General features: G+C 39.0%; 1 pseudogene; it reads left to right on the top strand.

The window, feature by feature from the left end:
• Nucleotides 1-11,194: 11,194 nt before the first annotated feature.
• LOC120526441 lies at nucleotides 11,195-11,902 on the top strand (annotated as a pseudogene).
• Nucleotides 11,903-27,078: the final 15,176 nt, after the last annotated feature.

Below are 27,078 nucleotides of genomic sequence, written 5' to 3' on the forward strand. Positions count from 1 at the left end.
GGGAGGAACTAACCCTTGCTGTAGTATCAGTCCAACATTTCTAAAAAATTTTTTAAACCTTGCATGGCTTCACTACCAGATTTGCTTAAGCAGAACATCCACATCGAATTATCCTAATCACCAAAGCCAGTCTCCTTCTTAGAAACGCTTTATTAAACATAAAATTGATAGAGGTGGCCAAACAATATATGGGGCAGACTATTGAGAACTCTGGATAGATCAGTTTTTTACTAATTTGACAAAAAGCGATTTCTGCAAATAATGTTATGAGAAGTATTGAGTATGAAAGCACCTGGAGGAAAAGCATCCAAACAGTTCGCTTCTGGCTCTCACTGGATTGGCCCTTCATTCTCTGCATGTGTCGGATCAGGAAGTTGAAAATGGTGACACAAGATATTACTGTTGCAGTTAACGGGAAGGAGAACCAAAGAAGTCCAAAAAAGGCGACGAAGATCCAATTTGAGGAATTGTCAAGAGGGTTAATCTGTAAACTAGTGTAGTCGGAGATATTTAAATTTCCAGCAGATGTAGATTCATATGATCGGAAGGCAAGAGCAGAGAATGCAGAACCTAAAATAAGTCCAGTGATGAGGCCACAGATTACCACTCTGGGTGTGTTCTGCTTGAGTTTTAGGAAGAAGCCTTGATGACAAGAGAGAATTTTCAGACAGTACAAGAGGCAAAGTAAAGCTAAGAACCAAATGTTGCAGTACAGGGATTCACATGTGAAAAAAGTTAAAATCTTATTTGAACCTTTGTAAGCAATATAAATATCTGAAGAGGAGACGACAGTGTAGAGTGTGATCACAGAGAAAAAACAAAGTAGTGCATTAGTCATGACGACAGAGCCGACTGTCAGCTTCACATAAAGATTTTCACTCCTCTTTCCTCCTCCTTCATCTCTTCCTTGTAAGGTTAACATCAGACTGCAAAGGATTAACAGATTGCTCAGAATTCCAGCAACACATAATACTCCATAGAATATGCATGCGTCAAGGTTGAACATCATGGTGATATTGTGAGAGCTCATCATGCCACGAACACTCGGTACAAGCTATCTCTAATGCACTTTATTAGGTGACCTGACTTTATATAAATGCAACAATGCAAAATGGTATCAGACACCATGGCCACTTTGCATTTCCTTGGCAACTGAAATTCACATCAATTATACAAATTTGCATCATTTTTCCCTAATTTTCCTTTTTTTTTTTTAATTTGCAAATAAGTTGAAAGTGTTCACCATTCTATGGAAGGTAATTTTCCTCAGAGCACCTGTTGACCACTTGTATTATCGTGAGATTTGTGAGAGGTATCAGGAATGTTTATTGGATTCATCTACTCACACCATTGAAGATTAACACACACACAGAGGTATACACATATATACATACATACAATAGCTATCCTATCCAGACAAAGTCTCAAGTAGTGCCAATTGCCATTCGCACTACAATATTCTGCATAAGATTTTCCATATAGAGTTCCCTGTAACAAACATGTGGGTGCACGCGCGGTACACATAAAAGAGCAGATCTTTTGATTGTGTGCCACTTACTAACCAAATTATGACTTACTTTTACCACATGTCTTCTAATGATTGAGAAGCAACTTCAATAGCCTTGGTAATCCCTGTGAGTATGACCATGGCCATCAAAGTCACACATGGCACCCATTCATTATTTTAGTAACTCTAGATAAAAGACAAAGTATAGAAAATATAAAAAGCATTGTGGTATTTATTAATGTATAACAATACCAAACAGAAGAAAAGAGAAAATAAAATGGATAGCAAAGCCTGATATAGACAGTTTCAGAAAAGCTTATTGAAAATCAAAAGTGTCAAGGGGTTGATGTTGTCCTGGGTGATTTTTTGGTTTAGAGATCGGCATTGTTCAGTTAGGTTTTCTGACGATCTCATGTCTCTTGATCAATGACATTGCCCTTCTCTTGTTGTTTTTTTTCTTCCTTTTCTTTTCCATTTCCCTTAAGTTAAAATGCACACTTGTACACATTTGAGTGGCTAACTGATGACAAATGACTTTGATCAGAGTGTTTGATCTTTTAGGTAAAACCACACTGGTAGCGCTGCTGCCTCGCAGTTAGAAGACCCGGGTTCGCTTCCCGGGTCCTCCCTGTGTGGAGTTTGCATGTTCTCCCCGTGTCTGTGTGGGTTTCCTCCCACAGTCCAAAGACATGCAGGTTAGGTGGATTGGCAATTCTAAATTGGCCCTAGTGTGTGTTTGTGTGTCTCCTGCGGTGGGTTGGCACCGTTCCTGGGTTGACTGGGATTGGCTCCAGCAGGCCACAGGACCCTGTGTTTGAATTCAGTGGGTTGAAAGATGGATGGTTTCACTTTTTGAATTGAATTACTGGAATAAATTAAGTTTTCGATGATATTCTAATTTATTGAGATGCATCTGTATGTCTCTCTCTGGAGAAAAACTCTTAACATTTGCGTAACAATTTCAATTAACAATAATCCAATAATGTCCAAACTGACTCCTAATTTTTTTAAACAAATCAGTTCCTAATGATATAGTAAAACGAGTTCTGAAACGCATCAGAGCATTTTCCTATTTGCAAACAAATTAATATATTTTGTCAATGGTCTCTTAACAGTGTTTGTAATATCGTGCTCCTTCTAAAGTTGTATTCCACTGAAAGTCTTTACAAAATTGCAAGAGTGTGATGGTAAAGCCTAATACTTTTACTACAACACCTTTCAACGTTTTTTCTCTTTACCAAAACCTTGAAAACATTTTTGCACATTAATTTAATTTTCATGCAATGTGATCTCTTACTTGTAGAATTTTTAACACATAGTTTCTGAAATACCTGGGGTACTTGATGACTAATTTCATTTTAAAAGTTTGCAAGCCCACATTATAAAAACATATTGACTTGTTTTTTTTCATTAAAGACAAATGCTTAGGTTACATTGACAAATTAATTATACTAAATAAATTAACAGCTAACAATTTAATAAATTTTTTTCAGGAAGTTTCTGTAGAAGTTGACAAAAGCAATGCATATGACATATTATTTTAGACTTTCAAAATGCCTTTTACTCAGTCGTCACACACCAAAACATTAAGTCTGAAAACAGAAGCTGTAAGCATCAAAGGTGACCTACAAAACTGAATCTCAAGTTAATTAGCTGACAGAAGACAAAGAGTACAGATACAAAGAGAATGCTCTACATGGACTGAGGTCATCAATAGAGTCCCTTAGGGGTCTGTTTCCTAGGCCATTGCTTTGTTTTCAATTTTTACCCATGACATACATTTTGGTTAGAGCTGCTGATTACTCACTGCAAACGTGTGTGATTAACATTGTAAACATTTTTAATGTAACCCCTAAATGCATTAATTTAATCTGGTCAATTTGATCGCGCGTCACAGTTATCAAAGTCTATTAATAGTAGTAGTGGGTAACTGGCACTTCATCATTTCCTGTATTGGTTCTTGATAATGAACCTCATTCACACACACCATCTGAGTTGTCACTCATCCCTTATAAAATGGGACTGTACCGTACCGGAACACAAAAAGCTTTTGAATCAATAAGAGACACAATTTAACCCATATTTTTACACACATTGTTTCATATACAGTACTAGCACTTCTAAGTGTGCAGAAAATAAAATACAATTAAAACCAAACTAGTTATACAAGCAAAGCAACATTTTCGTGTTGCACTAAAATTGCAGACAGACAAGCATTGCGCGCAGAGTGAGACTGAGCATCAGTGTCACCCTTGTCATTATGCTGTGTTCACACATTGAAGGTAAATAAAGATAAAAACTAAACAATATAGTGGCACACTATACTATCCAGAACAAGACTGTACATGCAGTGATGTAGCAAGTCCACCTGAGAAATGTAAGAGGCTGTCAAGCTACAGGTCTGAGCGGCAGACAGAATGATCAGACCTCTCCTTGGTGATGAATATGCTTTTGAACATTTTTGGTCGTGTATGGAGGGAAATCGGAACTGAAACAACACATTGCATGTGCTATCCAAATCCGAGCAGACTCACTCAATTCTTTATACATCATTTAGACTTCCCCCACAGCAGGTATGCTGTTGTTGTTTAAATAGTTCTATGTTGCCTACTGTAGCCTACATTAACCTTTGTTATACTGTAACCAATAACATCCATCCATCCATCCATTATGCAACCCGCTATATCCTAACTACAGGGTCACGGGATTTGCTGGAGCCAATCCCAGCCAACACAGGGCACAAGGAAGAAAACAAACCCCAGACAGGGTGCCAGCCCACCACAGGGCAAACACACACACCAAGCACACACTAGGGATAATTTAGAATCACCAATGCACCATCACCTGGGTTTATTATCTGGGGATATCATCTTAATGCACTAAAATTGATGAAGATTATATATATATATATATATATATATATATATATATATATATATAGTGCAAAATTCTTTTCTTTTCTTTTTTTTTCTTTTTCCTCTTTTAAAGACTATATTGGTAACAGATATCTCTATCTTTTAACCTTAAAGCACCACTGCATGGGGGCTTGATGTGCTTTGGGCGTGCTCTGTCTCTGGGTATGTCAGAGGACTGGGACTGCATGAAGTGGGTTTTAGCCTCACCTGGGGAGGCAAAAGGGAGGGTGGGGGTTAAGGGGAAGAGAAAGAGAGCAGGCTTGATCTATATCTAATCTATCATCTCAATCTTTATAATTATAACTATCAACGTAATAATAAGCTGCATGGCAACAACTCTTGAGGGAATAGGAAATTAAGACCTAAACTATTTCACTTCCAGTTAAGACTATAATATGACACCAAAAACTCAGAATCAGTGTCTCCATGATGGGACAGTTAACTCGTAAGCTGGAATGTTAAAGGCCTGAATCACGAATTAAAGAGAAAGAAAGTACTTTCTCACCTAACAGGTCTAAATGCTAAAATAGTATTTTTACAGGAAACCCACTTACTAAGTAAGGATCAGTTCCGGCTGCAAAAGACTGGACTGGCCAAATGTTCCATTCTAGTTTTACAAAGAAAACTAGAGGGGTGGGAATTCTCATACATAGAACAGTACCATTTGTAGCATCAGATGTAGTATTGGATCCTGAAGGGAGATATGTGATGGTCATGGGAGACTTATCTAACTGTAAAATGATTTTGATAAATGTTTATGCACCTAATGTTGATGATAAGGAATTTATACAAAATTTATTTGCATCCATTCCCAATCTGAACACTCATAAACTTATAATGGCTGGGGACTTTAATTGTGTTCTAAATCCACTTTTAGATAAGACTTCCTCCACAGGGGAGCGGCAACTAACACCGCAAAGATAATTACAAAGTTTATAACTGATCACAACTTATCAGATCCCTGGAGGTTTTAAACCCAAATTCAAGAACATATTCTTTCTACTCACCAGTACATCATTGCTACTCAAGGATTGATTACTTCTTTATAGATAATAACTTCTTGCCTAAGATTAAATCTTGTAAATACGATGCTATTGTTATTTCAGACCATGCTCCGATGATCTTGGAGCTGAAATTACTAAGCCCCATACACTCACCCGCAGATGGCGTCTCAATCCGCTTCTATTAGCTGACGAGAATTGTACTGAATTTATATCCAAACAAATTGAATTCTTTCTAGAGACAAATACATCCCCTGAGATCTCTGCAGGAATACTCTGGGAAACTCTTAAGGCCTTCTTAAGAGGACAGATTATCTCATATCTTTCCCACAGAAATAAATCCGAGCGAAGAAAGTAGCAGAGATAAAAGCGAAATTACTAAAATAGATGAAGAACATGCCAGACTACCAAGCGAGACTCTACATAAGAGGAGGCAGGCTCTACATTCAGAATTAAACCTCTTGACAACTAAAGAAACCGAACAACTAATTTACAAATCCAGACATCATTATTATGAACATGGAGAAAGCTAATAAGCTTTTAGCGCAACAAATTCACAAGCAAGATGTGCATAGCAATCTCGTAATTACTAACACGAACGGAGATAAAATCATCGAACACAAAAATATAATGTACACTTTTAGAGACTACTATAAATCCCTATATACTACTGAGTTTAAAGAAGACAATATACAATCTAATGCATTTCTGGATAAATTACAGATACCACAAATTGACGCTATTAGTGTGGAGGAGCTCGATAAACCTCTGTCATTATCAGAATTACTGGATGCTATAAAGTCACTCCAAGGTGGAAAAGCAGCAGGCCCTGATGGCTACCCTGCAGAGGTTTACAAGAAATTCTCCGCTCAGCTAGCTCCCTCCTATTAGCAACATTTACAGAAGCCAGAGATAACCAATCTCTTCCACAAACCTTTCGCCAAGCACTAATCACTGTCTTTCCAAAACAAAATAAGGACTTATTACAATGTGCATCATACAGACCAATTTCACTTCTGAATAACGACGTTAAAATACTCTCTAAAATCATAGCTAGAAGGATGGAGAAAGTGCTCCCCTCAGTAATATCACAAGACCAAACTGGATTTATTAGGGGCCGACACTTATCTTCAAATCTTGACGCCTGTTTAATGTAATATACTCACCAACTAAATCAAACACCCCAGAAATATTATTATCATTGGATGCAGAAAAAGCATTCGACATGATTGAATGGAAATACCTTTTACTATTTTGGAGAAGTTTGGGTTTGGCCCGAACATTTGTGCATGGATTAAATTACTGTATACTAACCCAGAAGCTTCAGTTTGCATCAATAACATTTGCTCAGACTACTTTAAACTAGAGCGTGGCACAAGACAAGGATGCCCTTTGTCACCACTGCTGTTTGCAATTGCCATTGAACCACTGGCAATACATTGTCGAAATACTGATCAGATAAAGGGGATTAGCAGAGAAGGACTGGAACAGAAAATCTCATTATATGCAGATGACATGGTACTGTATATATCGGACCCAGAAAATTCTGTGCCTGCAGTCTTAGCAGCACTCACAGAATTTCAAAAGCTCTCTGGTCTCAGAATTAATCTGAATAAAAGTGTACTCTTTCCGGTGAATTCGCAAGCATATAATATTAGATTAGACACCCTTCCTTTTATCATTGCAGAACAGTTTAAATACCTCGGGGTAAACATCACAAGTAAACATAAAGCTCTTTATCAACAAAATTTGTCGTCTGCATGGAAAAAATTAAACAAGACTTGCATAGATGGTCAACCCTTCATCTCACACTAGCTGGAAGAATTAACACTGTTAAGATGAATATTCTTCCTAAGCTCCTTTTTATTTCAAAACATACCAATATACATTAATAAATCGTTCTTTAAGCAATTAGATTCAACAATAACCTCATTTATTTGGAATTCTAAACATCCACGCATCAAAAGAGCGACCCTACAAAGACAAAAGGCAGAAGGCGGCATGGCTCTACCTAACTTCCAGTTTTATTACTGGGCGCAAATATACAGTCGATAAGAACCTGGACACAAATAGAAGAACATACACAGGCATGGACCGCAATAGAAGTAAAATCCTGCAGTACTTCTTTGTATTCCTTGCTTTGTGCTCCAATAAACACACGTTATCGGCAATACACTAATAACCCAATTGTGCTCCACTCACTTAGAATCTGGAACCAATGTAGAAAGCATTTTAAGACGGAGAAGCTTCTTTCTGTGGCACCCTGCAAAAGAACCACCTCTTTCAACCCTCACAAACATATGCAGTTTTAATATCTGGAAAAATTTGGAATTAACTTGCTTAGAGATCTTTATATAGACAACGTCTTTGCATCCTATGAACAATTACATTCCAAATTTAACATTCCAGCTACAAATTTCTTTCACTATCTTCAAATCAGGAACTTTGTTAAACAGAACCTTCCAGATTTTCCTCATCTTGCACCCTCATCCACGCTGGAAAAATTATTGCTCAATTTCAAGGAGTTAGACTCCATCTCTACAATATATAAAATCCTTTTACAATCCCTTCCTTTCAAAGATCCAAGAGGACACTGGGAAAATGACCTCTCAATTAATATATCAGAAAAGGAGTGGAAAGTAGCAATGCAGAGAATTCACTCAAGCTCCATATGCAAAGCATACAATTATACAACTCAAAATTATATATCGAGCACATCTGTCTCGACTAAAACTCTCCAAAATGTTTCCAGGGCATGATCCAACCTGCGAACGTTGCAACCAAGCCCCAGCCTCACTAGGTCACATGTTCTGGGCCTGCTCCAAATTAACATTATTCTGGACAAAAATTTTAATTACCTCTCAGACAGTCTTGGACTCACAATCCCTCCTAACCCATTAACAGCTGTGTTTGGGGTTCTTCCAGAGGGTCTTAAAGTGGAGAAAGACAAACAAATTGTGATTGCATTCACTACACTGTTGGCACGCAGACTTATTCTGATAAACTGGAAGAACCCAAACTCTCCTCTTTTAAGTCAGTGGGAAACTGATGTGTTATATTATTTAAAATTGGAAAAAATCAAATACTCAGTTAGAGGATCTGTGCAGACTTTTTTCAAAACATGGCAGGATCTAATCAGTAATATTTTGAAATGATTTTATAAAGCACAGAGAATTTGTTGATTTAGGTATTTTTAAAAGCCTTAAATTTTACACCGTTTGGCTTGCTCTCTCTCTCAAGGGTGGGGATCGATCTGTTCTTAGCATAATTCTTTTTTTTTGTAAAACTTGATTGCTATGTATTGATTGTAATAAAATTAATAAATAAAAAAAAAAAAAAAAAAGAATCACCAATGCACCTAACCTGCATGTCTTTGGACTGTGGGAGAAAACTGGAGTATTTAGAGGAAACCCACACAGGGAGGACATGGGAAGCGAACCCAGGTCTCCTAACTGTGAGGCAGCAGCGCTACCCACCATGCCACCCATAACCAATAACACTAGGCAATAATCAGTGCAAATTAGTCATGTTAATATCCATTTGGGCAGAAAGTTAAGATAGTTAGACTTATTTTATATTTACATTTACATTTATTTGTTTAGCAGACACTTTTATCCAAGGCAACTTACAAAGGAGATGAACTTAATTGAGTAACATCAGACTGTTTTAGTCTGTTTTGTAGTGTAGCAGGACAGGCTACAATAATTAATCACCACAAGTGAAGAGCTATAAAGCTTGTATTACAAAAAAGATATCAATTAACAATATGACAGATATACATGTAGCAAAAAACATTCATTAACAATTTGACAGCTATTTACAGAAGAGGAGAGTTTTCAATCACTTCTTGAAAACATTGAGAAAGTCAGCAGATCAGATGGAGGTGGGCAGCTCATTCCACCAACTAGGAGCTGCATACGAAAAGAGGTCCATATTGAGATTTGATACCCCACCAGATGTTGTCCACTGGCAGACCTAAGTGGATGAGAAAAAGCATAGCACCTCACCAGTTCCTCCACATACACAGTTGCTGACGCATTGACTATTCTGTAAGCAAAGCACCAAGGATTTGAAATTAATATGTGCTGTTACAAAGAGCCAATGTAGTGACTTGAAGAGAGGAGTGACACGTGCCCATGTCAGTTGGATGAACACAAGATGGGTCACTGCATTTTGGGCCATCTGTAGTGGCTTGATAGCACATGCAGGTTCTCCTGCTAGTTGTGAGTTGCAGTAATCAGACGTGACAAGACTAAACCCTGGACCAGAAGATCTGCTGTATATTCAGTCAGATAAGGTGTGATTTTCTGGATGTTATACAGATTCATAAATTATACATTCTATGACAAAGTGCAATTTAAAACATCAAAATAAATCACTTTATCAGGTACATATTTAAACATTTTAGTAACACTTTAGTTAAGGTGAAACAAATCCGATTAGCCACGCTCAACATCGGCACCCTGACTGGCCGAACCGATGGAACTGGATGACGTTCTCAAGACCCATCGCATCGACATCGCATGCACCCAGGAAACCAAGTGGGCTGGATCTAAAGCTAAGGACATTGGCGAGGGCTGCAAGATCTACTACCACAGCGAAAGTCAAATAAAAATGGTGTTATGTCACCGTCAGCAAGAGGCTTTAAGATAATGCATCACTGATCGGCTGCTCTCCAACAAGGTTGACTTCAACAGCCATCTTTCGATACTTCTCATGCTACGTGACCCAGGCATGTTGCCCGCACCACGAGAAACAAGAATTTTGGGAGAGCATCGATACGCATCTACTATCAGTTCCTCCGGACTCATCGGTGGTTACCTCAATGGCCATGTAGGATCAACGCGAGACAGTTACCCGCAGTGTCACAGTGGGCAATGCTATGGCACACAATGATGACAGCTGCCGCATCATCGACTGCGCAGAAGCACATTACCTTGTCATCACCAACACCTACTTCAGGAAACGGCCAGCCCACCAGATCACCTACAATGGTGGTGGACGGATGTCCCAAATTGACTACTGGCTGCTCTGACAAAATGATATCAAACTGATGATAGATGCCAAAAGCATCCCTTCGGATAACATTGCCTACCAACACTGCCTCCTTGTCCTTGACTTCCAGCTCAACCTTGGATGGCAAGGATTCAAAAGCATCAACTGGTGGAAACTCCCTGAGCACAAGAGAGAGCTGGAAGCTGCACTTGACATGCTTTCTGTCGACCCCAGCCAACCAGTAGAGGTCCTCTGGGACAACATCGCGGACCGCATCCACACCATCATAGCTAAAACTTTTGGAAAGACTAAGCTTGGGAAGCGATTCATCGATTAACAAGTCTGGTAGCGGAGTGAAGTTGTGCAAGCCATGATTAAGGAGAAGAAGGCAGGCCATGCGTCTCAACACCAACCCTCAGCAGTACAAGAACCTCAAGTCTGCAGCAAAGCAAGATGTCACAACAACCAAGGCCTATCACTATGCGGAGCTGTATGAACAACTACTTCTCCATGATCACCAATGAGGAGTTCCCCCACCCGCTGATACAAAGCGCTAAATGCATCCTTCAACCCGTCCCACCAATCCCGATGGCAGTAGTCCAACATGTGATTCACAAGAGGAATAATGGGAAGACAAATGGTACTGACGACATCCCAGCTGAGGTCTGGAAGATGCTAGGACAGCGTGAAGAAAATGCAGCGCCTCAAGCCTGAACCACGTCAACAAGTGCACCAACTATCAACCGATCCATTTCCTCTGCCATTTATTTTGCCACTCCATGAAGATTTTTGAGCATGTCATCGATAGCTGCTTCTGTCACATTGTCAGCATCATGCCCAATCAGTGTGGCTTTGTGAAGGGAAGTGGGACAACAGATGCTATCCACACCGCTAGGATGCTTATGGAGAAGCACCAAGAGAAGAATAAGCCAATCCACATAGCTTTACTTGATATGCACAAAGTGTTCGATTGTGTCCCTCATGAGCTGATCTGGCATGTGCTTCAGTCCCATGGTGTCCCTGAAGTGTTTGTCCATTGGATGCAGCTCCTTTACCAAGACTCCACCAGCGTCATGTATTGTTCTGCTGAACTCTCGGCCCCTTTCCCAATCCGAATGGGCATCCACCAGGGATCTCGCCCCTGCTCTTCATCCCCAGCATGGAAACGGAGATTTGGGACATCCAAGCACCACATCCATGAATGCTCCTATACGCTAATAGTGTCTTCTTGGCCAAAGTGGAAACACAAGATTCTCCAAGAGCAAATGCAGCAGTGGGCCAACAAATTGGCAGAAAATAGGCTGCAGAATGTCAAGAAGATGGAGTACATGGAGTGTGGAATGTAGACGGATGGAACCATCCAAATCAATGGCCAGGACCTCAACAAAGTCCGCCAGTTCAAATACCCTGGCTCCCATGTCCATGTCAATGGCGAGACGCTGCCTGATGCCTGCGCTCTTGTCAATACCGCCTTGTTGAATTAGAATGCTGGCTGGCCACCAAGCATGAACAAGTCTTGCATGTCATGGAGATGTGCATGCTCTGGTGGGGGCTTGGCCTTACGCGGATCAACTACATCACAAATGAAGAAGTGAGAAGAATAACAGGTGTGGTGCCAATACAAGAGAAAATGCAGGAGGCCGCATGCACTGGTATGGCCACATCATGCACAGCAGCGAGCAGTCAGTGGTTAAGATAGTGGATGCCAGTCCCGAGGATGACCCAGAAAACAGTGGCTTGATCAACTTCAAGAAGATATGTGACTCACACACTCCTATCCTGATGACACCTTCGATTGAAAGAAGTGGAAATCGACATGCAAAAAAGTGGACCATGAACCAACACAGGATAAACATTAAGAAAGAACAAGTAACACTTTATTTAAGGTACTGAAAAAATGCAGCTACTACTCATTTACTCTTACATAAGACGACCTTAACAAAGGCTTCCTTTGGTCTTCATAGCACTTATAAAACATCAGTACATTGGTTGTTAGACACATAATGTTTATCAATGTATTGCTATTATTCTGCTAAATATGTAATATCGAGAAAAATGCATTTCAGTTAAGCAGAGCATTCCAAACTCACGTTTTGTTAGTCGGTTGCATTGCAGAAAAAAACACTTTACTGTTGCTTTATCTTATGAAGACCCAAAGAAGTGTCTATAAATGCTTATTACATAACAGTAAATGAGTAACAGATATATTTTTGCAGTATCCAAACTAAAACAAAAAAAAAATAGGATCACCGTAGGACCCCTCAAGACAAAACAAATACCTAACATACACACATTTTCCACATTTTCAATTTAATTAATGACTTCTCCTCTCAAGATGATAGCTGCGGAGTTGACTTGTGTGTATCATAAAGTTAAGCATGACCTAAGCTATAGTAGTGCTAATCATATACAAAAGCTGAATCATGCCTTTATGTTTCGGTTTTTTAATATTTAATTGTTTGTGTAATTGTTAGTGTTTTTGGTATGTTGTCTTGCAACACAGGATGTCAAACGTATGTATTGGTTTTATCAAATACTAGCCACGGTACCTGTTGCAGAAAAGTAATAGAATAATTAAAAAAATGTTTGCTATCTCTTGCCTTACGTGTTCCTTCAGCACCTTCCCTCCATATTCGTGCATGTGTGTGTGAATGTCTCTGCACCAGCGCTCCATCACTTGAGCGGATTACTTTAAAGACTGCAACTCATGCTCTTTCATCATTTATGAGGCACCATTCTCACTTCCTGTCTGGTCTTTAAAGGTGACTCTCTCTAAGTGGCTCATAGGCCTTTACTCCTCTTTGTGAGTCTCACACTTGCACTTCCTTTTTCATCCCATCCCCAAACCTATACTGACCAATCACACTAAAGCCAAACTGACCAATCCCATTGCTCAGAGAAACAGAAGACATAGAACTTAGCATTTTATTATATTTATGGATTATAGTAACCTTTGGGATGTTTGGTGGTTGTTTGGTGTTGTTTCTGTTATACAAATCTGTTCAATAAACTAACTGGAATTTTCTAATAGGCTTAAGCAAGTGATTATTAAAACTGTTTTGTATTAGGATGTAATCATTAAATTATTTCTGCCTTATAGGAAAAAATGCATATCTTTCAAGGAAACATGATAAATTGAGATTAATATGCAGTTCATTTTGATTAAAAATTCTATTTGTGAAATTAATCATGATTAAATTTTTATTTGAACAGCCAACCTAATTTTGGTATAGTTGGTAAAGTTGAGAAATTGTTAGATAATACTAATAATGGATGAATGGCAGACACTGAGGAGCAGCAAAAACAATTCAGAAAAATCTGGATGAGCTTTAGAACTGGGTGAACACTTAAAAAATGTAGTTTAATGTAAAAACATGCAAAGTGCTACACCTGGGCAAAAGGAACAGCAATTATAAATACAAGACGGCAGACACTGTCATACCAGAAGCAACATCTGAAAAGAATTTACAGGTATATGTTGATGCAACATTTTTATTATATTCTAGCTGCGTAGGCCCGTGCTGTAAAAAGCCTGGGGTCCTAGAAACTATTGAAATGATCAGAAAAAAAACTGAGACGTAGAGATGTCAGGTAATTTAAAGGAACTACTGGGTGTCTTTCTCCCAGGTTTCGTTTTGCCGATGTGGTCGTCTTGCTTGTGTAAGAGATTCTCTCTTTTTTCGATAGTTTTACTTTAGCAACAGAGTCGCTTTCTTCTTCGGACTCATTAACTTGGGGCCTCCTTGCCAGCTCTCTGAGCTTCATGTTGTAGTAGCCTCGCACTTCAGGGCTGGACAGACAGACACACACACTTCCACCTATAGATGTTTAGTTTTCTGTATCCTCGGAGGAGGAGCCCTTACCCCGACTCCACCTGTCACTTCTGGTCTGGACAGACAGACACACACACCTCCATGCGTAGACGTTTATATGTAAGAAGAAATGTGCAGAAGCAATTAAAAAGAAAATACAATGTTGAACACAAATCAGGTGACACTATGTGAATCCTGAAGCTGAAGCAAAAAAGCCTGTGTTTTGCACGTTTTGAGCATAAGACTGGATAGCTGCCCTTAGGGAGACATGAATAATGGAAGATTTTTTGTTCATTTTTCTATGGATGATCGTTTGTTTTTTAAGATGTCCAACAAAGGCAGTAATTAAACTTTTTATAAAAAAGGCAATAATTAAAAGTGCAGAACATAGAGACCCCTGAAAGAAAAGCATTTGAACAGTCTGCTTCTGGCTGTCATTAGAACAACTCTTTATTCTGTGCATGTGCTGACTCAGGAAGCTGATGATGCTGACACAAGATATGGCGATAACAGTTAGAGGGAATGAAACCCAAAGAACAATACATTGATAAAATTTATGTGTCTAAATGTAATACAATTAAACATATTTTGGTAAGGTATAGTGGGTGAACTTCTTTTTCCAATCTGTATTTTTATTTCATGTTTTCTTCCTTTTAGCCCAAAAGGTTTTTCTTTTGAATTATTTTCTAGACATGTGAACTGTCCTCACAGGTGGCGCAGTGGTAGTGATGCTGCTTTGCAGTAAGGAGCCTGTGGAAGATTGCGGGTTTGCTTTTCAGTTCCTCCCTGTGTTAATAACACCTTGAGTACTGAGAAAAATGCTATATAAATGTAATTTATATTACATTTATTATATTGTGGTCTTGGTGAAGTTCCTTCATATAAAAAAATAAATAATCGCTGTTTTAGAGATGGTATTTTAATTTCCTTATGTGGTTTAAAAATAACCAAACAGATAACTCACAATATTCTTCAATATATAAGTAATTTGACATTTATAAACTGTTACTAACCCACCCCTATTCTGCATCTCTTTTCGGCACTTAGTGCCATTGCTCTACTACGAAGTTGTTTACTTGTCATAAAAAAGTTATCTCAGATAATAGAGCACTGAAATCATCTGGTAGAAGGGTCCTTTCATCTGATTGGTCAGCCCAGGACTGACTCAGCTGTAGAATGACCAATAGGTGCGAGACAGCTTCTCGGATTAAGTCTGGCTTGTCTGATTCCTTTTCTACAATCTACAAGATGTTGTTGCCTTTCATTTATATTAAATAGTTTCTACTTTTTGATGTATTTCAACAACTCTGTATCCTTGCATGTAATTGTTCTGTATGTACTGTAATCAGTGGTGTAACCTTATTCTTTTATTTTGCCTTGTAGTTTATACTGTTGTGTTGTATTTCTGTGGTGGTCAAAATAGATTGGTCATCCTGCTCTGTGAAGAGGACTATTTGTGCCGCTTTGTGTGTTGTATCTACCCGATGTTTGACACCCATTGCATGTCCAAAGGGGGTCTCTTTATGTATTGCCTTTCCAAAGATTACTTCCATTTTTTTCCTACAAGGATATTTTTTGGTTTCAACTAGTATTCTTAGGAAGTCAAGCCTGGGGGTGTCAAAAACAAGGTCTGTTAAAGCCTGATTAGATAGATAGATAGATAGATAGATAGATAGATAGATAGATAGATAGATAGATAGATAGATAGATAGATAGATAGATACTTTATTAATCCCAAGTAGAAATTCACATAATACAGCAACAGCATATTGATACAAGAAACAATATTACATTAAAGAGTAATACAAATTCAGGTAAAAACAGACAATAACTTTGAATAATTTTAAAGTTTACCCCCCGAGGTGGAACTGAAGAGTCGCATAGTGGGGAGGAACAATCTCCTCAGTCTCTCAGTGGAGCAGGACATTGACAGCAGTCTGTCGCTGAAGCTGGTCCTCTGTCTGGAGATGATCCTGTTCAGTTGATGCAGTGGATTCTCCATGATTGACAGGAGCCTGCTCAGTGCAGACCCGCAGTTCCCGTGACACACATACTGAGGTCTGTCTGTAAGATAGTCCACGATCCTTGCTACCAGGTGTGATGTGATTTTGGGCTGAACAAGAAATTAATTGTTATTATTGATGTTGACTTAAGGAGTTCTTTTTGGGTTTATTTCACATACTGTATTGATTGCTTCTTCTAGCATGTTGATTTTCTTTTAAGTTTTATAAACAAAATATTGATCTAAAAAAAACTGTGGGTACCTTCACGGTTGCAAAATATTCTTATTTTCATACCCCTTCACTGCCATATCCTCAAAGAGAGTGTCTTAATAGGTGATGGCTTTCTTTCTTATCAATTAACTCTTGATTTCTTTCTCTCACTGTCTGTCATTCTCAGGTCTGGTACACCAGTATTTGGATTTTTCATGTAGATTCTAGGCTGTAGTGTTGTTGTTGTTCGACACAGTTGCAGGCTCTTAGTGGTATGGCGTAGGGCATAGAATGGAAGGAGTGCCTTTTGGGTTTACTTCACATATTGATTGCTTCTTTTATAATGTTGATTTAAAAAAAAATACTAATAAAAAAAATCCATCCCCCCACCCCCCAATGACTGTAGGTAGCCTCAAGGGAGCAAAATATACTACTTTTTGTACCTCTTCACAGCTATGTGTTTCAAGGCATCATCCAGCCATTGTTTTAAACTCGTTTTTTTAAAAAAGCTTTTTTTTCTAATGTATTTTAAACACCACGATTTCACCTCTATTTTAATGAATTATTTATTTAACGACTTATTTTGATGCACTGCACTTTATTTTGGACAGTTTGATTTTGTTTGCTGTTTTGATAAAAGCACTTGGCACTTTTATGCACCATTCCCTTGCTTTGTTGTGCCTCACTGTGTAGCTCATCGGTGACATTACCAACGGTGTCAGGTTCGAGAGCTCCCAGAAGGAAGATGGGAACATGGAGTGAACCCGCATCATTACAGTGATCCTCATTTTAAAATGGGAGATGACCTTCAAGTCTCATCACTAAACTAGAAAGTTCAAGTTGCATGTCCACTTGCACACCTAAAGGTATAAGAACACTGCAGGGCCAATTGAACTAATTAACAGGAAAGAGACTTGCAGCAAACAACACAATGACAAGTTATTTTCTTCCATAAGTAAATGCATCAAGTGTATGAATGAAAATTGTAAAATAAATGCCTTAAGAAGACAAAGCTCATGGTTGTTGTAAACATTTTAATAACAATAAATTACATGAAAATATTCATAAATGTGGACAACAGTGATACCATAACGCCTTCTCAAAGAGCATCATTAGCTGTGATATCAACAACAAAGCAACTGCAAAGGTGTAACAAACTGAAAATGACACCACAATGACTTCACCAACTAAAATGCTAAAAACCAATAAAAATGTCAACTATTGAGACTAAACTGAGATTCATAACAGTGAAAATCAATGAAAGATGCATCATTGATTCCGATTTTTTTTTGTATGTGTTACTTTAAGAAAACCCACTAAAACCTCTTCAGAGGGTCTGGAGACAGTGCACTTATATTATCACACTTTGGATGTCTCACGTTGGGTTTCTTTCAAATTGAAGTTTTAGATCCCCGTCACAATACAGTAGCAGTACATTTTTAGTGTGCGCAGAACAGCTAGAAGATCCTCCATGAAGCTCCAGCTGTCATCAGTCAGTTCAAGGTTGTGAGCATTCAACAGTTTGGTGGTGTTCTGGTGTGGAAATTCTTCAATTTTTCAACTTTAAACTGTTTGTATTAAGTTTTAACTATTTTGCTTAAAATAACGAGGATGGCCTGAATTTACAGGACTATAATTACAGGCCTTGCAAGCATCCGTTTGTATTGTACTAGAAATTTGTGCATTTGTTCCAGTCAGTTTGTTTTCCAATGAGATTATGACCTAGGAATGGGAAATAAATACATATCACAGAATCTGTTTTAATTTAAGTATAACCTCCGAGCAGATAGATGATGTAGTAACTAGGAGTTACTGAAATAGTTTGCAGCTTGGGAAAGGAAGCAGGGTGCAGGTACTTACAAGATTCAACACTTTGATCAGGGTCATTTATCATCAGGACAAGTATATAATGTTATGCGTCCCAAAACATCATGTGTGCATTTTAACATAAATACGACTCGTCTGATGAGCCAGAAAGAATAAAAGGAAAGGAAGTAAAACAATAACAGAATGGTGATATCAGAGATCAAGAGGCAGGAGATCATCTGATCTGGACACCAGAAAACATAACTACGAACAACGCTGATCGCTGAACCAAAAGTTCCCACGACAACATCCACTCCTTGACACTTCTGATTATCAGAAAGCTTTTCTAAGACTGGTTTTAACCAGGATTTTGCTATTTTGCTTTCTGATACATTTTCTTTTATTTGGTATTGCTATACATTAATAAATATCAAGTTGAAATAAAGGGCGGCACGGTGGCGCAGTGGTAGCGCTGCTGCCTCGCAGTTAGGAGACCTGGGTTCGCTTCCCGGGTCCTCCCTGCGTGGAGTTTGCATGTTCTCCCCGTGTCTGCGTGGGTTTCCTCCGGGCGCTCCGGTTTCCTCCTACAATCCAGACATGCAGGTTAGGTGGATTGGCGCTTCTAAATTGGCCCTAGTGTGCGCTTGGTGTTTGTGTGTGTCCTGCAGTGGGTTGGCACCCTGCCCAGGATTGGTTCCTGCCTTGTGCCCTGTGTTGGCTGGGATTGGCTCCAGCAGACCCCCGTGACCCTGTATTTGGATTCAGCGGGTTAGAAAATGGATGGATGGAAGTTGAAATAATAAGAGGGTACCAAGTGTGAGTTAGATGGCTACTGTTCTATTCACAGAGTTTACAAAGGCTATTGTGGTTGCTCCTCAACAATTATAACAACTGCGGTAAAAACAAGACATTGTTTGATTAGAAAGTGTCACTTTTATGTGTGTTGCAATGGCACCTGTAGGTTTGTTAGAGCTGGTGATAGGAAATCCCTATATAGAGAATGCTATGTGGAAAATTGCGGAGTAATAATAATAATCTATATATATATAATTCACTAAGGGCATGCAAGACAGTGAGTACAAGCAAGACAGAGCCCCGCCCGCTAACTCTAAGACCATGGGATACGCTCGACAGAGCCCCGCCGGCCAACTCAAACCCTCCTACCGCATCATCAGATACGCACGACAGAGCCACGCACACCAACTGTAACCGTCCTCCTGAGTCCAGCGTCGCCCTAGAGGCACGCAACAACTCACCAAACACAGCCTCAGTCGCTTTCGTCTGTGCAAAAGTCCACATGCACCTCTGAGCCACGTTGACTTTACACCACACGCAAGACAGATAGCCACGATCGCCAACTCACAAAGCCCCGCCCACCAACTCTAACTAAGGGCAAGTAAGACAGAGAGCACACACAAGACAGAGAGCCCCGCCCACCAACTCTAAGACCATGGGATACGCATGGATATGCACGTCAAAATCTGTTGTTGTTTTTTCATCAGAAAACCCGGTTTCCACGTCTACCTGTATTAGTTTAAATGGCACTTTTACTACTCGCAGTATGGCGGACGCACTGACTTATCATGTCGACTGGGCAACACAGTGAATGCGGCATCTATCTATATATGTCTAAGTTTTCCGTAGCCTGCTACAGGAAGGAACTCTCTCGACCATTGGCATTGGTTTCGCTCCTTGCTATTTTTCTTATACTGCGACGGTGGATTCCTAAGCCTTTGTTATACTGAATTCCTTTCTCACCGTTTTCCGTTCCTATTCTTACACCGCCGTATGCTAAGTTTTATTTATGTAGGGCCTTTCATACGCTCAAGGACACTTTTTAATTCAATAAACACATTAACAAGACAATAGAAATTACATACAAGAAAATGAATTATACTCATTGAAGAGATGTGTTTTTAACAGGATTTTGTAATGAATAATAGATTTTTCCTCGCGAAGGCTGAGAGGAAGAGCATTCCAAATTTTAGGGGCTATCAAACTGCCACCCATAGTTACTAACATGTGTGACTGGCAATCGGCACCACTCGAGACTATGTCTGGATAGGATCAGTATTTGTACAAGTGTATATCTGTGTGTGTGTGTGTGTTAGTCTTCAAGGGCAAGAGTAGATGAACCCAATAAACATTTCTCATTAGTCTTATAAATTTCATGATAATCTTCTTCTTTTTCTTTCGGCTACTCCCGTTAGGGGTTGCCACAGCGGATCATGAAAATACAAGTGGAAATTCTTTTGACAGTGCTCCAGATACTGTCCATCTTTACTGAAATTGTGGCACAAAAAACTCATGCATAGAACTCCAATTTGTACAACAGTTCTGCACTACTCTGAGGTCAGGTAAGTGCTGAAGGAGCTGCTTCTGTTTCAGAGCATGCATGGAGGTTGCACAATGGTGAAAATGTGAAGCAAGATACTGACAGAAAGGTAACCACGTGATTTATGCTTGCTAGCCTGAAACAATCAATGATGGGCCAACTGTACAAAACAAGGATGTGATTCACATTTAAGGTGTTCATTACTGGCCAAGACCACATGGCGGGGATGGAGGGAATCTCTGGAGGGACTGATGCATGTGGGCAAGAATATGGAGTGATGCCACCCCACTCTGCTTATCCCCAGCATCCTTCCACCAGCCCAGTTCCTGTCCCTGGCACCTCCCAGTGAAATTCCAGGCAACAGTCTTGTCCTGAGGCAGGGATACAATTGAATGTCTGCACCTGTGGTCAGGAACTGATCATGGCAGAAATAGAAGAAAATTAAATTGAAATGCCAAAAGTTTGATTTTCAGCATTAGCTCCTGAAGCAGACAGACAGGCATCACTAGGAATTGTTGGGAGTGAAGTGGGCCAAACTGAACATCATGGACAGGCAGTTGGTGCTGGCAGTGGCATAGATTTAAAAGCCATTTTCTGTTGCAGTCCTACTGTGTAGTGAACAAGGTGAGTAATAGAAAATATTTGTGGCCCATGCCTTTGCTGCAGTCTGCTAGCTGTTTATGTTATGAAGATGAAGTCTGGTGAATCTATGCATTGAATTGCACACAGCTGCCTTATGCATCTCTGATTGTATGCTGGAATCTTTCAGTGCCATAATATCTCAGCGCTACTCAGGAGCTGCACAACAGGTGTCAGGTGTTGGTGGACCTGGACAGGTCTTTCTCCACCAGCTGCAGTAGTGCTACAATTTTAGCATTTGGCAACCTATATCTTTCCAATATAGCATCATCAGATAGGTGATTAAGCAGGTTTAATTGTGCCTGAATTGCTGTTTACCCTGCACAAGTCGTCTGCATGAATGAAGTATGTGTCATTGTTGGCGTCTCTGGTGGCCTCAGTAACATAACAGCTGTTAGGTGTTACTGCTAGGCTACTCCATAAATAACAACCATCTTGCAGGTGGTCTTATATTAATCAGTTTGCAACATGTGACTTAAGGTATTATCATCCACAATCATCACATGGAATCAAATGAAACTCTTTCTTTTATATTTGTCAGAAGGCACTGATTAACTCTCGCTAGGGAAGTCTTCCACCACCAAAATCCAATGATTCAACCTCAGAGATGCATTATTGCATAACTTCATGTACTGTATGTATAAATTTAACTTTGGACAAATGTGACTTATTGTGGTCTTTCTTTCTTTCTTTCTTTCTTTCTTTCTTTCTTTCTTTCTTTCTTTCTTTCTTTCTTTCTTTCTTTCTTTGCAGTGGTGTCATCATTTCCAGTTATTTGTTATGAAACTGTTTTCTGATTCTGATAGGATTAATGTATGAGTGGCATCAGATGTTGCTACTGAACGAGTTTAACATACTTCTTTATCTACAAGGAGTTTTGGTAAACATCCTTTTTGGCAATGCATGTAGTTAAGTATGAGTTAACATTGTTCATAGCCCTTCAGATTTTTTGGGAAACACACCCTAGCTCACTTAGGCTGATCAGACTGTGAAAGTCTCCCAGTCGTGCAGATTCACTCTGTACAGTATCTTCAAGATCAAACCTGTCTGAAGTTAGAATGCTGCACAACCTTTCATCCAGGCATTGCTCATCTCGTACAGTTGTGCATGAAAGTTTGTGAACCCTTTAGAATTTTCTATATTTCTGCATAAATATGACCTAAAATATCATCAGATTTTCACTCAGGTCCTAAACGTAGATAACGAGAAACCAGTTAAACAAATGAGACAAAAATTTATACTTGGTCATTTATTTATTAAGGGAAATGATTGAATATTACATATTTGTGAGTGGCAAAAGTATGTGAACCTCTAGAATGATCAGTTAGTTTGAAGGTAAAATTCGAGTCCGGTGTTTTCAATCAATGAGATGACAATCAGGTGTGAGTGGGCACCCTGTGTTATTTAAAGAACAGGATCTATCAAAGTCTGCTCTTCACAACACATGTTTGTGGAAGTGTATCATGGTACGAACAAAGAAGATTTCTGAGGACCTCAGAAAACGAGTTGTTGATGCTCATCAGGCTGGAAAAGGTTACAAGACCATCTCTAAAGAGTTTGGACTCCACCAATCCAGAGTCAGACAGATTGTGTACGAATGGAGGATATTCAAGACCATTGTTACCCTCCCCAGGAGTGGTCGACCAACACAGATCACCCCAAGAGCAAGGCGTGTAATAGTCGGCAAGGTCACAAATGACCCCAGGGTAACTTCTAAGCAACTGAAGGCTTCTCTCACATTGGCTAATGTTCATGTTCATGAGTCCACCACCAGGAGAACACTGAACAACAATGGTGTGCATGGCAGGATAGCAAGGAGAAAGCCACTGCTCTCCAAAAAAAACATTGCTGCTCATCTGCAGTTTGCTAAAGATCATGTGGACAAACCAGAAGGCTATTGGAAGAATGTTTTGTGGACGGATAAGACCAAAGTAGAACTTTTTGGTTTAAATGAAAAGTGTTACAGTATAGGAAAACAGTGCATTCCAGCATAAAAACCTTATCCCAACTGTGAAACATGGCAGTGGTAGTATCTTGGTTTGGGCCTGTTTTGCTGCATCTGGGCCAGGACGGCTTGCCTTCATTGATGGAACAATGAATTCTGAATTATATCAGAGAACTAGCAAAATACCCGCGCTTCGCAGCGGAGAAGTAGTGTGTTAAAGAAGCAATGAAAAAGGAAAGGAAACATTTTGAAAATAACGTAACATGATTGTCAATGTAATTGTTTTGGCACTGTTGTGAGTGATGAGTGTTGCTGTCATATATATATATATATATATATATATATATATATATATATATATATATATATATATATATATATATATATATATATATATATATATATATATATATATATTTACACACACACATAAACATATATATATATATACATATCTATACATATACACATATATATATACACACACATACATACATACACACACATATATACACACAAATACATATATACATACATACACACACACATATATAAACATATATATACATATACATACATATCTACATATATACACACACAGCTATTTCGTATCAGTGCAAACGCTGCTTGTTAAAACGGATAACTCCCGCTCTTACGTGCAAGTCTGCGTGGATATTATGAACTATCGTATTTGTTCAAGTTCTATTTAAATTTTAAATAGAAGGAATTTTTATTTAGTCGACAGAAATATCTTTGGTAGGAATGGTAAAAACAGACAGGAATATTATTCGTGAATAAATCAACTCAAACCTTAAACAACATAATATTTTGCTCTCCATAAAAATATATCCTGTCTAAATTATACAAGTTAGAAATAAAGTAAACGTTAAAAGAACAAACATTCAAATTTCTTTACTCTTATGTAATTTTATATAAAAAATAAACATAGATTTTAAATATCCCAAAAGATTTTGCTCTCCATAAAAATATATCCTGTCAAAATGATACAAATTCAAATATGAACATGCTGCATAACAAAACCTGGAAATATAAATAAAATGTGTTCCTTTCAGCAATAACAAATCAAATCATTCAGTTGTCTTTGCTCATATGTCATTTTAGAGAAATGGGACAAGGTGCACTGGTGCATTTGTGTCTCCCATAAAAGCAGCTTCACTTGAAATCACTTTGTGATTGTGCACGGGTTAAAACGTCCGCTGAAGTGTCAGATTCTTATCTAATTCTTCTGCTTTCTGTATCTTCTCCATTGCATTCAGGTCTTTCAGGTTACCCTGATGTTTTGTTTCATAGTGCCGTCTTAGATTAAATTCTGTAATTACAGCCACATTAGCTCCACAAATGAGACACACGGGTTCAGTAAACATATACTCAGCCTCCCATCGGTTTTTAAAGGCTCTATTTTCAGAATCAACTTTTCTCTTCAGCATCGTGTGAGCTAGCTTCGCAATAACTTGCAGCATCATAAGCTAGACTTGATTAACGTGGTAAGTGTTCGGCAAGGCAGCTGAAGCGCTGCATTATGGGATCTGTAGTTTATTTTGTTACCAGCGCTTCATATACCCGGGCTAATAATAACAATAATACAGTATATAAAATGATCTCGGGCGGATATAATTACACGCCGGGCCGGATGTGGCCCGTGGCCCTTGAGTTTGACACATATGGACTAAATAGAACTTGAAAAGATATATTTTTTCAAATGTGATCGCGCAATTCAGATAGAGTTGACGCGCACTACAGCCTGCATGCCTCAATAAGTCATCCTCCCCTCGCTCTTATTTTTTTACCGTTCATCTAATGAATACACTGAGTATGGCTTTACCAAAACAATCATTGATGGCAAATAAAGTATCCATTATTCGAGTATGTAGATCGGGATATATATATACATATATACAGTATATACCCGCGTATCACAGCGGAGAAGTAGTGTGTTAAAAAAGCTATGAAAAAGAAAAGGGATCATTTTAAAAATAACGTAACATGACTGTCAATATACAGTATTTGTTTTGTGAGTGTTATTGAGTGTTGCTGTCATCAAGGATTTGATTATCATTATTTCTTTCAATCAGGCTCGTATTTGTAGGATGTGTTGTGTTCAAGTTACATTCCGTGTTTGTCAATCGTTGTAAAGATGACAGGTTTCATTCATCGATTCGTTTCTTACTGCATCAATAAACAGCTCATCTTCTTCTTTATCTGAGACCTGACACACTGCATGCACGGGTTTTTTACACTGTCTTCCTTTAGCGGGACATTGACTTTTTCCACCGTGTGCTTTGTTTCCGCAGTAGCTGGATTTTTGAATATGCTTGTGTGTATCAGACGCTTCATATTTTTTGCTGTCATTTTAATTGTGTAATTCGGTTTTTGTTCAGCGCTCTTTGGAACAGTTGCTTTTTATGTGTGCACTGCGTCAGTTCACGTGAGCCACTCGGTGTACATGCATCGAAGTTTCCCAGCTGTGCTGGTGCCATCTCGTGCTATGTCCATGGCTGTATTTAATGTTACCTTAGTCCTGGCAGTTAAAACTTTCTCTCGCAGTTTCGCTGAGTTTGTGCCAAACACCACCCTGACCATCTCATCTTCCTCTGCATAAGCACAGCCCTTCACCCGTGAATATTTAGTGGGAGTTTGCTATTGGATTGCCGCTGACGGACGGCCTTATATGGGCAGGCACTAAATTACAAACGCCAGCGGCAGCCTGTCTATGAACTTAATTTAAAGTGTAGGTTTACATCGTGCTTTGTTTCCGAAGTAGAAGAACTTATGAATATGGTTGTATATGTCACTCGCTCGCTTCTTATTGTTTCACTGCCTTCTCAATTATATAATGCATGTTTTCTTCAGCGCTTTTTGGAGGTCTTCCTGGTTTTCTATGTACTGCATGATTATGTGGAAGTCGTGATGATGTCACACGAAACTCCGCCCCCACGGCGTTCAAGCTCATCTCCATTACAGTAAATGGAGAAAAACTGCTTCCAGTTATGACCATTACGCGTAGAATTTCGAAATGAAACCTGCCCAGCTTTTGTAAGGAAGTTGTAAGGAATGAACCTGCCAAATTTCAGCCTTCCACCCACACGGGAAGTTGGAGAATTATTGATGAGTGAGTGAGTGAGTGAGTGAGGGCTTTGCCTTTTATTAGTATAGATTCTAAAGGAAAATGTCAAAACATCTGTCCATGAACTGAATCTCAAGTTTGGAATGGCCAAGTCAAAGTCCTGACCTTAATCCAATCGAAATGTTGTGGAAGGACCTGAAGCGAGCAGTTAATGTGAGGAAACCCACCAACATCCCAGAGTTGAAGCTGTTCTGTACGGAGGAATGGGCTACAATTCCTCCAAGCCGGTGTGCAGGAATGATCAAAAGTTGCTGAAAACATTTAGTTGCAGTTTTTGCTGCAAAGGGGGGTCACACCAGATACTGAAAGCAAAGGTTCACATACTTTTGCCACTCACAAATATGTAATATTCGATTATTTTCCTTAATAAATAAATGACCAAGTATAATATTTTTGTCTCATTTGTTTATCTGGATTCTCTTTATCTGCTTTTAAGACTTGAGTGAAAATCTGATGATATTTTAGGTCATATTTAAGCAGAAATATGGAAAATTCTAAAGGGTTCACAAACTGTCAAGCACAACTGTACTTTGACTATTGCAACTCCAAACTGGCATGTGTACCAGCAAGTAATCTCTACAGATGCTACAAAGTACAGTAGTACATCTCATTTTTAGGCAGTGAGACAGATGTATGTCACTCCACTGGCTTTTTGTAGCAACACACATTAGGTTCAAATCCTTGATACTTGCCTACAGATCAGTTTGTGATTATGAACCTACTTATTTAGAGGTGTTACTTAGTGATGCCTTGGGTTAAAAGCAG

This window comes from Polypterus senegalus, chromosome 3 (assembly GCF_016835505.1).
Source record: "Polypterus senegalus isolate Bchr_013 chromosome 3, ASM1683550v1, whole genome shotgun sequence".
Lineage (NCBI taxonomy): Eukaryota > Metazoa > Chordata > Cladistia > Polypteriformes > Polypteridae > Polypterus > Polypterus senegalus.